Below are 14,957 nucleotides of genomic sequence, written 5' to 3' on the forward strand. Positions count from 1 at the left end.
ATTTTGGAAATGAAGACTGAAAGTTAGGATAACTTTACTTTCCTCTAAAGGAGGCATTGTCTTAGTAAAGTCATTATGATATTATTTCCTAGCTATTAAAATTTTCCATCTTGATGCTTGGTTATTCACCGAAAGGAATGAAATATTTATTAAGGTCATATCACTGTTACGTACAAAGGGAGCCATGGAGTGATTTTTATGTCATGTTTTTTCGGTAGCAGTGTTTCTGCTTGGTTGCATCAACGTCTGTAGATTTTATTGATTATAATTAAGTCAGTCTGCATTGTCTCTAAGAATTTACATGGGTTTAAAAATCAATCCTTCATGTATTCATTTGAAGTAGTTTGAAAAAGGATCTTAGTAGAAAGCACAAATCTGCAACTGTTAATCCTGTTGTTATTTCTGTGAGCCAGAAATGGTGTTATTTCCCATTAAAACATTCGCAGGTTTTAGGTGTTATGATCCTTTCAGTTTTCTTTTAATTTCATTTCTTCTACCTCTAATCTTTCAAAAGCATGTCACAGCTTATCCTTATCTTCAGTAGATTTCTGGGTGTGCCTGGAAAACCCTCTAGCTCAAATCCTAAAGGTTATTTAAATTCCAATATTGGGTGCTCTTCACATATACAGATTTTGATGTAAACTTAATAAGATTATGAAGATTTTGTGCCAATTGATACTTTGCATTTACATAATGGATCAGACAAAGGACTGTGGGAGGGCTAATGGATCTGGGCTTTGGTTGGATATTGTGGGGAATGTTATCAAGGCTTTTTACTAAAAGATTCCTGTGTTACCTTATGTATGCATGTCTAAGTCAAGTTTGGCAAATACATTTATGTTAAGTATTGAGGCATTGACAGCCATACAAGCTTATAGAATTAACTCATACTGATATGTATAAGGTCTTAACTAATAAGGCAAATACCAATTGCAAGTTCTTTAACAACTGGTGCTTTTGTGGAAGTACAAGAATTGATTTATATTTACACTATTTCCCTAAAGCAGTTGACTTCAGGTAACTACTTCTGCTTGAGTGGTCTGTCTCTGCATATGTATGTATAATATAGATATATTGAGAGAGGTAGTTGAAAAGATAATTGTTTTAGACACAAAAAAGTAGTGAAGTAAATTGAACTAAATAAAAATAAAAGCGTTATTTATAACATGAACTCAAACTAAATATATAGCTAGGTAAGACTTAAACAAAATATTTTTTTGAGAGCCCTTTAATGAATAGTTTTGGTTACCCAAACCTAAGCTATGTGGAGATTGTGGACACTAACGTTTCAGTGGCCATGATTCTTGAAGACATTCAATAACGAATTCTCCTGTTATGTTTCTTTAAAGTGATAGTATACTTGGGATACCCTCGGGCTATTTCATGCCTCTGGAATGGAGGTTACATTTCTCTTTCCAAGGGGTTGAAAATGAAGCCTTGGCTATAGCACCCATAGCTTTGATCAGATATTTTGAAAGCTTAATTATGAATGACTGTTAAATATTTTTCTTTTACCCACTTATCAGCATTTTCTTTTCTTTCTTTCTTTCTTTCTTTCTTCTTCTCCTTCTCCTTCTCCTTCCTTCTTCCTTCTTCCTTCTTCCTTCTTCCTTCTTCCTTCTTCCTTCTTCTTCTTCTTCCTTCTTCCTTCTTCTTTCTTCCTTCTTTCTTTCTTCTTCTTCTTCTTCCCTTTTTTTTTTTTCTTTTCCAGCAGTCTTGCTTCCTTTACTTAAGGAAAGCCACAAGTTTGTTTAGAAAACAAAGTCCATCTTATCATAATTTTGTTGGAAACAAGATGTGGCTACATAAAACAAAGGACAGACCTGTGAATCTTTTGCTCCTCATATCAGGCTTCTGTGTGTGGGAAGCCTAAATGAATAAAATAGCAACTTGTTCAACTTGGCCCTGACTCTGTTTAAGGGGAGCTTTTATTTATAAAATTGAGTTGATTCCTCCCTAAAGCAAAAAAAAAAAAAAAAAAAAAAAAAATTAATTTTAGAGGATCTTGAAAGCTTTTTAGATAAATACTCCAAGTTTTTTTCCCTTGCTGCTGCAAGTTTAAAAAGCAACATCGTCTAAAGTCTGGTTTTTTTTTCAGCTTTGTAACAAGCACAGAATAGAGGATTCTAAATATTTAACCCTCCCTCCCCCAACACCATTCTGCATTCCAGTCAAATTTGGGTTATGTGTTGTTTGTTTCCAGGCCACGTCTTATGCTGTGCTCTCTCGGTTTGTCCCTCCTGGAATGCTCTTCTTCCTACCCTCACATTTCGGTCCAAAGGAGTCCTATCTATCCTCAGTCTGCGTTTTAGGTGTCAGTCTTAACAGACTCTCCAATTGAACATGGTTATTTTGGAAAGGTGTCTACATTTTCCAATGCAATTACCTTACTTACTTTGTGGTTGGGCTCTGTATTATTCTTTTTCTGCCTTGTGTTTTAGGTATTCGTGTACTTTGCAGAGTTCAGTGGTCAAGAGACATTTACTAAATGCCTGCTTTTGCCAGATATCATACTTCTTACTGGAAAAACCAAAAGGTTTGAAACATGGCCTGTGATATCAATAACCTCTTGGTTTTTTCTCTCCCCAACTTGGCTCAGAATTCCCAATGGATAGAAACAATCTTATGATTCTTTGGTATCCTCAGCAAATCCTGGCTTCTTGTACATAGTATCTGCTCAACAAATTATTAGTTAACTAAATTAGTTTTATTCTGATTGAATTGGAACAGCAAAGATTGGCTTTCTTCTCTGAGACTTGTGTAAAAGTAGTGTTATATATGCTGTTTGTAATTCCACTGTGATATTTTTGTGGTATATAAAGGAGTATTTTCCCACTACCCCTGCTATATACTCTCTGGGGTGTTTGCTGTTTATCTTGGAAGGCATGGTAACAATTAGCATAGGTCAGGCAGTAAGAATTTTATTGAGTTCCAGAAGGCACTGTGTTGGCCTCCTTATCTGGCCCCAAGGAGGTACCTTGGGGATCCTCATGCATAGACACTGTGTGAATACTACTTCTAGACACCGTCAGCTGTAGCTTTCATCAAGTTCACAAAGGCATTCATGACCTAAAAGAGGTTAAGTGAATGATTTAGGTTCACACTTGTCTCCCTGAAGGATCTAAAATGTGGGTGGTGTTTGGACAGGCTCACAGCTGCTCTGATCCATAGCAGTGTCCCACAATTTCCTTTTACCTAGATGGGGAAGGAATGCCTATAAATGAGGGTATATCGTAAAACTTGAGATGACCACCAAGAAGCTGTAGGGTTCCTGGGCAATTTATGGCCAAGACCTACATTATTAGGATAGGCCCAGAAACCCAGCTTGCTAGTAAATGGTCTTGGGTCATAGCATTTGGTGTTTTCCCTGTATTGTAGCCAGCGTGGTATTTCTAAATGTTTAGGACTGTAGTCTAACCTGAACCTCTTGCCTGGGAATATGTTCCCCCCACCCCCAACCCACTTTTGCCAACTATATGATAATAATAATTATCAGTAACATTTTGAATTTTCCTGCAAAATGATATTCTTCATTGAATGTAGTAGGAAGTATTTCTTTACTTTGGAACTTAAGAAGATGGTCTGAGCTGAGCAAAAATTAGTGTCACTGCCTTTTTAACGGCTAGACACTTATCACCAAATTGTGCCAACATCAGCAGTGGTACACTCACAAAGGTGTTTGGTTTTGATAAGCTTCTAAAGAAGAGGACTTGTGTGTGTGTGTATGTGTGTGTGTGTGTGTTATAGCTAAAGGAGTCTTTCAGTTTCAGAGGGAGAAAAAGAGAGATTCTTTCCTAAATAGAAAAGGACAGAAAGTTTATAGGAAATAATGCCTAAGTTGTTGCTAACACCGTGTTTGCTTTGCTCTGTGATGTGTGTGTGTGTGTGTGTGTGTGTGTGTGTGTGTGTGTGTGTGTGTACTCACACACACGCTTGTACACATGGGTGCTTGTATTCATATTTAGTAAAGGCCTTTGCATGGATACCAGATTGGCTGTGTAACCTTCGAAGATTTATTTACTCTCTCAATTTCTTTCATTCTGAATCTTTTATCCAATACTGTTTATTACGGTCTCTGAAACTTAAATAAAAGAGACTGTGGAAAAGCTTCTAAAATGCTAAATTTATTTCAGGCTAAAAGTATTACAATAGGATGATGCTGTTTAACCCATCTACTTGAAATAAGAAGCCAAGCAAATGGAAATGTGATGTATTTAAGAGGGTAATTCTTGGAGGAAAAAAACCGTTCCTTTTAGACTGACATTATTCATTGTATTTTCATTTTAAGCGTAATTTGAAAATATTTTGAAAGAGACTATAGAGACATTTCTTCCCTAGTTGAACCAAAGGATAATAAGAGATAAATGCTATCTGTAATTCAGGCTACATTGAATCATTAAAGCCCCATCTTTGTTAAAACATTAACTAGAGGATTTGGGAGGAGGATGAATTTTTTATTTAGGAAAGATTTTTGGTAGGTCTTCCTTAAAGAAATGAAGGAAATGTCCTGCTGATCTAATTTGAGAAGTAATAAGAGTGTTAGGTAGCTAGTCAGACATGAGCGACAGGGGAACAAAGGAGTAGAGGCCCAGCCTAGAGACCGTCCAAAGAACACCCCAATGGTAGTAGAATTCTGGATTAGTACATGTGCACTAGGCAGAGTTATATAGCAGCCAGGTGTCAATCAAAATGACCTCACTTGCCAGTCACCTAGGAATGCATTCGGAAGCACCCATCAAGGCCCAAATATAATGCAGAGATTCCCACTTTGGGGGGTCTTTGTTGGTGGTTGGTTGGCTGTTGTTACAGCACTTGGTTATAGCTCTTCACTGAAATCATGTGCCTCCTTGGGGCGTGCTTTGTCTTTTTTAAATATACTTTTAATAAATCTTTTCTAAATCTCACTGACCTGTGATTCTTCACTGCATCAATGAGGAAGAACCGAGGAAAAATGCTAACTACACTTCTGTGTCATTATCCCCTACCCCGTGCTGTTGGGGAGGCACTGAAGTTCAAATTCGCCCCAGCAGTAACAAGAGAATCCACCTTTCTGTGGCCACCAAACCCAGTCCTGTGTTTGTGCAGGTATGGATGTGACTGTGTGCTTTTGTTGGGGAAAGAGAACACTGGAATAGGGTTATATCCTTAATTCTGAGATGCTAAACCCTCAGGAACTGTATGCTGTAATGGAGACAGCAACATTTGATTCAAAGAGAAGATTTCCTATGCACCCCTTAGGGGTTCTCAGGAGTTGATGCAAAGGGTAATTTCAAAGGATTTACCTTAGGAGCTTTGTCAATGAGCACAGAGAAAGGAATTTCTGTGATGATTCCAAACTTAGAATAAATGCTAGGGAAGAATCCATAGACCCCCAAGGACTTCAACCTCCAGGGGAGAAAAGTAGTAATTTATGGATCTTTCTAGAAATTATGGTTAGGTTCTTTTCCCTCTGAACCTAGTCTTCCTTAGTCATGTGACCGGAATTCAATTATCAGTGTCATAAATAATCTTGTGAATGGAAGCAGTGTGTTTGGCAGTGAATTTCTGCTTCCTAAAGAAAAAAGAACCTTTAGAAGTTATTAGAAATAATGCTGTACTAGCCATGATTCCGAAGGCAAATGGTCACAGAAGTGCCAGACTGGGTCCCCAAAGACAGTGGGTTTTAAATGAGTCAGATATGTGCTGGTGACGGATGGCGTGAAGGTTGGATATGTTTTCTTAAATGCATATTTAAAGCAGTCTGTATTTAGAACTTTATTTATAATTGGTTTTAGGATAAAGCCAGCCTGTTGATGCATAACAGTTGATCTTCTGGTTCCATTAGCATCCTTGAAATATTTAACAAGAAGCTGAGTTTAGCATATGAGCTCTTCCAACCATTGTTGGAGACAAGGCAGTCCATGTTGGATAATTCTGGTTGTAAAACCAGCAGGCAGCTCCTTTGTTTTTCCACCTTGCCCCATGCCCTGTGTTCTAGACTGGGGAAGGTCAGCTTTTTATAGTCAGAGGTCTATATGCCTTTGAAAATAGCCATTCCCCTACTGATCCTAAGCTAGTAACAATTTATGTCTTGAAGATAGCAAAGAGTGCTGATTTAATTCATTTTACAACCAGTGTCCTTTCATGGGAGCAAGTGGGCTGGTAAAATTGTTTCAGGAACCAGAGCATTTTTCTTGGTTATTTATAACAGAACTTGATCATCCAGCTACACAGGGCTTCATTCAATTGAGAAAGTCTATTGAATCCAAAAATAATAATCCTTTATATTTGTACAGTATTTGCAGTTTTATAAGGAACCCTTCACAGCCATTCTCTCATTTCATTTTTCTGACAACTCCATGAGGCAGCGAGGGCAGATATTCTTACTTCCAGATTACATATGAGGACTGTGAAATCTAAGTGCGTTTAAGTTTCATGCCCAGGGTTTCACAACCAGTAAATGACTGGGACTTGAGCCCCCTAGATTTTTTTTCTGGCTCGAAGGCCAGTGCTCTTTCCACTGTTTGTTTTGATACCCTTGGAAGGTTCATTGCTCATCTAGGAAAGAAAAATTGGCAGCTCTTGCTGAGGAACATGGAAGTCTGCTGGAAGAGACAGATCCAGAGAGTTGCACTTGCTAATAAATAAAATGAGAAAAGACCAAGGAGGTCAAGGGACTTGGCCACCTGCTCTGGTTCACTCATTGTGTGATCGTGGGCAAGTCACATAACTTCTCATGCCTGAGATTTCTCTCATATTCTCCAAAGATGAGAATCTCTGATCTTCTCTAGCTATCCTGAAGATCTATGGTGAAGATGGCAGAGAAGTAATTTCTTTGAGGGTTCCTTGGAAGATACACATTATATCTGTGAAAGGTGGTATTACTATGCATGTTTTTGGTATTTTAGTTTGAGGTGTTAAGTGGACAAGCAGTTATTTTCCATTTATAGGGATCTCAAATCTCAAATCTACCCTCAAGGGAGAAGTAAGGGATTGCTTTATTTGCCCTCAATCAATCCCTTACTTTCCCTAATTCCCCTTTATTTCCTTTGTCCCACCTCTCTGGGCAAGACTGTGAAGATGTGCCCAAGCATTTTCTATGAGAAGTGCCGTGGAAGAAACATCATGCTGCTTTCCAACTCCGTGAACTTGGACAACTGACTTCACTTCTCTCAGCCCTAGTATCTATTCTGTCAAGCAAGGATAAGGGTGATACCTAAGAGCCTTAAGTAAGGTAGTGGATACAGTGTGGCTGGCAACTCAATACGTTCTCAATAAATACTATTCTGTGTTAGGAAAAAGTGAATAGAGATAGATGATCAGGGCAGAGCTGAAGAGAGAAGTGAATGGAGTGAGGGATGTCTTTTGGATTTGACTGTTTTCTTTAAACTGTTTGTTATATATATCTCATCTCTTTTCCCCTCAGATGTAGGTGTCTTAAAGGTAAAGACAACCTAGGAGGCGAGGGCCTTAGGCAGAGGGAGAGGTCCATGGCTAAATGTACTTACAGAGGCCCTGCTCTGGGTCTGTTCCCAGCTTTTCGTGATTTTGAAACACATGGCTCTCAGCAGGCCAGGGTAGTTTGCGAAACTGTTGGGGAGGCTTTACCCAGGCACTGTTACCTGCTCTGAAAGCAACATGCATCCCTATACATACTTCACGAAGCAGATGGTTTCTTTTGTTTTTCATTTGGTCTAAAAATGAAATGGGCTTTTAATGGAATGGGTTGGGGAATTCCACACTGCATTATGACTCTGGTGCAAGGTCAGAGATAGAGTACACCACAGCTTTTAGAAGAATTTATTATTCCTAGTTTCATTTGTTAGTGGGATGGAGAGATGAGAAAAAGGAAGTGAATGAATGAAGCTTGCTATCATGTATTTCAAAACAAGTGAGTAGCCAGGCATCAGCCATTTGCATTGAAAACTGAGAAGAAGGAAAAGAGTGTATTTCTGCCTTTGATCCCACATGATAAAGTGGAAGGGCACATGAGTTTGCTTCTATTAGATAACCATTGAGCACCTCCGACGTGCCAGGCACTGTGGTAGGTGCCTAGGGCATAAGGAAGGAAGACACAGATCTTGTCTTTGAGAGGATCTTTCAGCCCCACCTTTGATGGGGCTGAAGTTATGATTTGAATTATGAAAGTTGGGATTTTTAGATGAGGTTTTGATAGGGCACTGAAAAGAGATGATTTATTCTTCTGAGGGGCATGCTGGCATGTAGTAAGGAGCACTTTTTGTAGTCACAATATATTTAAATGTTGCTGTTCTTGAAAGTCTGGCCTCCTCGTCAGTGTAAAGGGTTTCAAAAAATATATCTTAGGACTTGGCATTTGTCGGGTATTAACAAACCAATCACCAAAACATTATTCATTGTTGACTTTTAAGCTAAGCCTTTCTTTGTTGATGTTTATTGTTACTTCAAGAGTGTGAGAAATGTCATATAGCTACAGATGGAGAAAATTCTTATTGAATGTTTTTCCCCACTATTATAACTGTTAGGAGAGAGTACCAGGTAGTTTTAGTCATGGTTCTTCTAAATCCATGTGATACCTTACTGCCACGCCCCATCTCCCACTCCCAAATGAGACAGAACTAAACATGAACATATGTGATAGGAAGCTTTATTCTAGTAGGCCAGTATTTATGCAGAGGATTCTTATATTTAATTATTATTACAGGTCATATTCTATGCAATCAGTTATTTCATAGATAATTACTTCTTTGTGTGGTTCCCTTCTGTCAAGTGACTGTTTCCTTCTTGGGTTACAATTATATATACAATAATTTCCTCACTTATTCATTTAACAATTTATTGACACCTACTATGTGCCACGTATTAGGCATGGTCCTGTCATCAAGGAGCTTATGGTCCAATGAAGAAATAGAAAAGCGAATATGATAAAGCTTGGTTTGAGATAAAATTAAATGTGGAGGACTCAGGGCTATCTTTCTGAAAGAGGTTTCATCTAAGCTGAGTTTTAGGGGATGAGCTAGAATTAAAAGGTAAAAAAGTTGTTGTGAAGAGGAGATTGGAAGAGTAGTACATGTAAAGAAAAGCAGAGAAGTTGGAGAAAACAGGGTATGTTCCAGCAACTATGCTGGCTCAGCTGGGGATGAAGAAGGAAAGAGTCTGCTGTGAAATTTTAGATGCCTTTCTAAGGCCTTTGACTAATTATCATCACCAAGACTGGAAAGCTACATGGAGGCTGGTAAAGGGCCATTCTACTTTCCCAGGTCCTAATTTTTTTTCCTTTTTTTATTTTTGTTATTGTTTTTATTGTAAATGTTTTTTACTTTTTAAAAATTTTTAAAATTATTACTTATTCCTACAGCACCTGGTCTTCCTAGGTGGTCTTTCATCCAAGTACTAACCAGGCCCAACCCTGTTTAGCTTCCAAGATCGGAGATCGGGATTGTTCAGGGTGGCATGACCATAGACTATGGACCGTGGCTCCACTGGGGGCAAACCCAGGACCTTCTGTGTGTAAAGCAGACGTGCTAAGCATTACACTATGGAACCACATCCTGAATGTTTATTGTTTTAAGTAGGTCATAAACTTTGCAGGATGAGTGGGGCAGGCATGAATTAATGAATGATAAAGACCTTTAAGTCTCCTTATATAGTAGTCCTACCAAGTTTCTCCTTTCATCTCAGTAGATGTTTTATAGGATGGAAATAAAATCATGGATTTTTTCTTCCTTTTAATTGCTTACTTCCGTTTAAATTTTTTTCATATAAAATGTGTTGATATTAAAAATAATTTATTTGTTATTGTAAACAGGTAATATTATCTCTGGTATAGAAAATCTAGAAAAAAAATACATGGGTGAATATTAAAATTAACTCTAATTCTTCCTTTTCCCCATTTTTTCTTTTTTTAATGCATTTTTAAATAAAAGTGGGATTGTACTGCAGTAAACTTATTTTTAAAAATCCATTTATTCAAGAAATATTTATGTTATATCTCCATGGCAAAAACAAAATGAAACAAAACAAACAAACCAAAACCTTTTAAATCCTCTGTAGGGAACTCTGACAATTACTGGGAATACCAAAACCAGAAAAGTAGAAGTACCTATATTTCTCCCCTTTCTAAATTTAGTTCTCTGTATTTATGGTGGTTGGGGGGGGGGAGGGGTCGGGGAGAAGAAGCTTATCAGCAGTGAATTCAAAAATAACTTCAAATATATGCTATAGGGTCAAATTATTCCAGTCTTTTATACCTTCTATATATATCTTAAATAATATTTAGTCAATTCATGATGACAGTCATAATAATAACTCTGATTTTAAAAAAGTGATATTTGTGTTACACCACTGACCTAGTGATGTTATGTACATTAGCTCATTTAATTCTTACACCTCTCTGTTGTTATCAGTGTTTTAAAGACAAGAAAATTGAAGCATGAACCTCAGACATGTACTGAATCATTTAAGGTTATATTGTATTAGTATAATGTTTATAAAAAGAATGTTTTCTATCCTCTGTGTGTGTGTTTTGGAAAACCATGTATTATATACAAGTCTCTCTTGATTTTAAGCTAGTCAGATTCCTCTTTCCATAATCCCACCTCCTCAAATTTAAGCCATCCTGAATATAGAGGAGCTTTAATAAACCATCTCTATTATTGGTTCCGTAAGACCTTGACATTTGCAAACTTTATTTTTTGTCTTTTGTCCCACACCAGTAGCCACTGTTGCAAATCAACCTTGGGAAGTTAGCATTCTTAATGAAGATCTATAGGAGACTTTCTCCTTAGACAGTAAATCAGCTCTTTCAAGGCACCATTCATCTCTTCCTTCAAGCGCATGAATTGGTATATGGCACCTTACAAGGGCTCATTTATCTTATGTGGGTCCCTAGTTATTCCCTCTGCCCACTTCCCCCAGATCTCCAGAGATCAAGGCAGAAGTGCAGTAGAGTATGGCTTTGAGCTTTGAAAGTTGCCAAGGTCAGCCAAGGTGTCTGTGGCCTTGACTTACAGAAATCTGGGACTGAGTATCACCAAGAACTTTTAGGATGATATCACCCACACCAGCAAAGGAGTTAGTTTGCTAAAGCATTCAAATTAGGCTTGGTTAATTAAAGGTGGCTAGAGGATAGACAGAACAGCAGGAGAAAATGTTTGTTACCTTATATCCTACTGTTAGGGAATTTTTCCCTCATTAACATTTGTCTAAATCATATTGGTATTCTTTTGGCCTCATAGTGAATTCTATATTAGTCATAATGATGAATTTTCATGTGCCTAGGCTAAATGCTAGGTGCTTTTACAAACGCCCTTTTTTATTCTCACGATCCTATGATGACGTAGGAGCCATTATCATCTTTTCACATAGGAGGAGCTGATCATCACTGAGGTTAAATAACTTGCCAAAGAATATATAACCAGAAAGGCAGACTCAGGGTTCCACACTAGGTGTCTCCAACAATCGCCTCTGTGACCATCTTCTGGCAAGGCAGCAGAGTTTTTGGAATCACTCACTGTTTGAAGGATGCTGCAAAATGTACATGAAATTCTGGTAAAAAGTAGGCAAAATTCTAGCATGAGGTTATGGTTAGCAGTGAACCTCAAACCCAAGTTTACATTGTTAATAGCACTAATGCTTGTTTTTATAGTTCAGGTTTCCTCACAAGCAGATCCTGGGTCAAAGGTTTGGGTACAGGTAGTTCTTTTGGGAGACAATCCCAGGAAATATGGGGTGGGACTGTGTCTCATAAAGGGCACCTTAATGAGCAAATTATTGCTGTGACCAACTGGGGCCCAGTCCCTCTGGGTACCCCTCCCTCCCCGAGGGACTGTAGAACATAACTCATAATTATTTCACCAAAGCCCAACTCTTGTCCTTCATTGGTTGAGGGTGGCTCCTGGGCATGTTAATTCTCCTGCACTTCCAGCCTGCTCAGCTCTGCCCTGTGGACGAGAAAGCCTTGAGGCAGAAAGGCTCAGGTGTTTGTGTGAGACTGGAAGGCATATCTACCCCAGCTGTAGGTGACCTCCAGGGTGGGGTAAGCAGCATGTGGGAGAGGCACCAATAGTTCTGCTACATTTGCTTCTGAAGCCAACACTACTTAGTGCTGACAAAGATGCATCCAGACTGATGACTCCGACTGGGGGGTTGTCGGCCTGGTATATGCAAAGCAAGGCAGCAAGGGAGGCAGTGAAGCTAGGGTTAGTTTAAGGGAAGGAACAGAGGAATTGGAGTCAGGTTGTCTCAGGCTTTGGTCCCAGTTCTGCGTCTTATTGTGTGTTGGGCAAATAACTTAATTTCTCTGAGCCTCAGTTTTCTCATCTGTAAAGTGGACATAGCTGTCTTACAGGGTTCATAGAAACCTTTGCAAATTATAAAGCATTATGCATTTTCCCATTGTAGTTGCTGATTGAGGCATCTGACAGAGTACTAAGGGCTAGTGGAACTTTGAGGGCAGCTGTTTGCTTTATGTGAAGCTCCTGAAGGGTACCACATTAACACCTCAGGGAAGCCCAACCTCAAATATCCTGATACAGGGACAGTGAATTCAAACCCTACCTAGGCCCCTCCTTTTCAGTATGATTTCTGGGCAACTGAATTGGTAAACCTGATTCTGCACCAGCGTGAGATTGTACTTTCAAGAATTCTCTATGGGGTGCAGATTTTTTTTTTCCTGGTGAAAGTTGATTTGGATTTGCAACCCTATAGATTAAGCACTAGTTCTTCTAATAGTCCATCGGCCTTTAGAAGATGTCAGAGAGGCTTTTGTCTCTCTCATTCTCATTTGATTTCCCAAAGGCTGACTCTTCCACAGGTGGCTGATGGTGAGTGAATCAGGACTCTCTCCACATGTGAATCGGGCCCAATGTAGCGAAGAACTGCCTGGATAGCTGGGAGTGCATTTTGTGTCCCCTCTTCAGTACCCTCTGGCTCCTCAGGAGTTACAGTCCAAGGAAGTGGGCAGATGCCCCTGACTATACCTCTCACATGCAGCGCTGTGTCCACTACTGCTATTCCTTCACCCAACTCACCCAGTAGGTCCCTGGCTTGAACTCCATCACTCTAGAGGTAACATTAAAAAACCCACACCTCTGACTCATGCTTTGATTTTGCGGCCTAAAGAGGCAAAGATGCCGTAAGGAGCTTTTAGGGGCCATCACCATGGAGCCTCTTTATTGCCCAGCAAGAGCCTTAAATGATAATGGGAAACCTCACTATTGATTGGCTGACTCTTAATTCTTCCTCTTTGGGTTTTGAAGTAGAAGTGATGGTCCAGAATATTTATATTACTCATTGGATATATTAAATTAAACATACGAAAGTCCTGAAGCCACTTAAGATGAGGTTGCAGCACTGGTGAATAGGACTTTATTACCAAAAGAGGGGATAGTAGCTTTTAGTTGTGGCTTAGCTCGAAAGTATATTGATGATAAGAATGGCTCAGCAGAGGTTTTGGGACTCTCATAAGGGGCTTAGAGTGTACTTTTAAGAAAGTTTTTCAGGCCCATCCTCTATAAACACCCAAGTCTATGGTGTGATTAAGGGTGTGGTAACACAGACTTAACTTCTGTCCAGGCTAAAGATAAGCCCCGTTGACATCTTGGCAGAGGCTGTTAAGGACCAGTGTTTGAGTTCTGGGGCTGTAAGTCTCTTAAGAAAATGTCTGCTCACTGTGAGAAGCCACATGAAGTATAACCTCACTGGAGTGTAGGATTTAGAATCTTTATTTCTCTCACTTCATATTCATTGGGAATTAACATGAATGAGAGGGTTGGTCGATTCTGCGAAATGACTGAGTTGGCATATAAGGGCTACAATTTTTGTTTTAAAAGATTTTGGCCCCCGGAAAATATAAAGGGCCTGAGGCAGTGAAATGGTTAATGTGACTGCTTCCCTTATAGGTTTCCCCAGATATGCTTACTTGCCGTACAATGGATAATTGTTAGCTCTTGTTGTGCAGATGCTGTTGCAGATGGAGTCCTGTACCTGCATGCATAGCAAATGAATTAGACTGGCAATCCCCTTTATAAAGCATAAATATGTAATTTGTTCAGCTGTTGTAATTAAATATGTATGTGTGAAACAGCCACCATTCAGGTCATTAATGATGCGCCATGCCAAATTAGAGCTTACAGACAGTAATGTACATTGTTGTACAATGAGGGAATTGCAAATAACATAGCTAAGCCTTTCCTAGTAAAGCGATGCATTCAGCAGCTTTAAAAGGAATATTTACATTTGTAACATTATTTTTATTTAGAAGATACTTTTTTGTTAAATGTGAAAGTCATAAGATGGAATAACTTTTATCACCAGTTTAGTTTTATTAATGTTTTAACATTTTATCGTACAAATGCCACAGACTTTATTAAACATGCTGCTTGGTGATAAGTCTTAAGTAACCACTTACATATAAAACAGCAGTTGCCCCTGGTTTTCTACATGGTTATGATAGAATTGATCTATCATAGCACCATGGAATGTGTTGATTATTTCATTGCATTTGAAAAAAACCTCATAATATTTCAACTCTATTCCCCACTGATAGATAAAGAAATTCCTCTGACAGTAAACAGTATTTTCATTTCCATAGAAATTGAGCTGAGAAAAATGCAGTTATCAAAATATAAACAAATAAAAGTGGTAAATTTGCCTCTTGTGCTTTAATTTCCAATGAATTATTTGTGAATCCAAGGAATTTCCTAAGAAAAGTGTCATCCGTGGGTCAGAATGGTTGTTTTTTAAATTTTAAGACTCAAAGTTTGTAAAGTTAATGCCCTTGGGAAAATGATTATCCTGTCTTTTTTCTCCTTGGTTTCATGTTACAGTCTTTGAAATACTTGAAGCTGAAATTTAAATCTATTAAAACTTTTCATTTTAAGTTTTTTCTGCATTTGTATTTTGGTTGCCTGCAGACAATCTATTTTTAACATGGATGTTGTTTTGACAGTTCATACTAAGACTAGAAGAGCTGACCATCTTGACCTTTTTGCCTACCG

At 38.5% G+C, this 14,957-nt stretch overlaps 1 protein-coding gene and 1 pseudogene across 7 annotated transcripts in view; one reads left to right on the plus strand and one right to left on the minus strand.

Annotated features, from left to right (window-relative positions):
* Positions 1-14,957, plus strand: part of NFIA (nuclear factor I A) — a 358,991-nt gene that overhangs the window by 80,879 nt on the left and 263,155 nt on the right. The window lies entirely within an intron of this gene.
* Positions 9,308-9,423, minus strand: LOC111745322 (annotated as a pseudogene).

Source organism: Pteropus vampyrus, unplaced genomic scaffold (genome assembly GCF_000151845.1).
Source record: "Pteropus vampyrus isolate Shadow unplaced genomic scaffold, Pvam_2.0 Scaffold151, whole genome shotgun sequence".
Classification (NCBI taxonomy): Eukaryota; Metazoa; Chordata; class Mammalia; order Chiroptera; family Pteropodidae; genus Pteropus; species Pteropus vampyrus.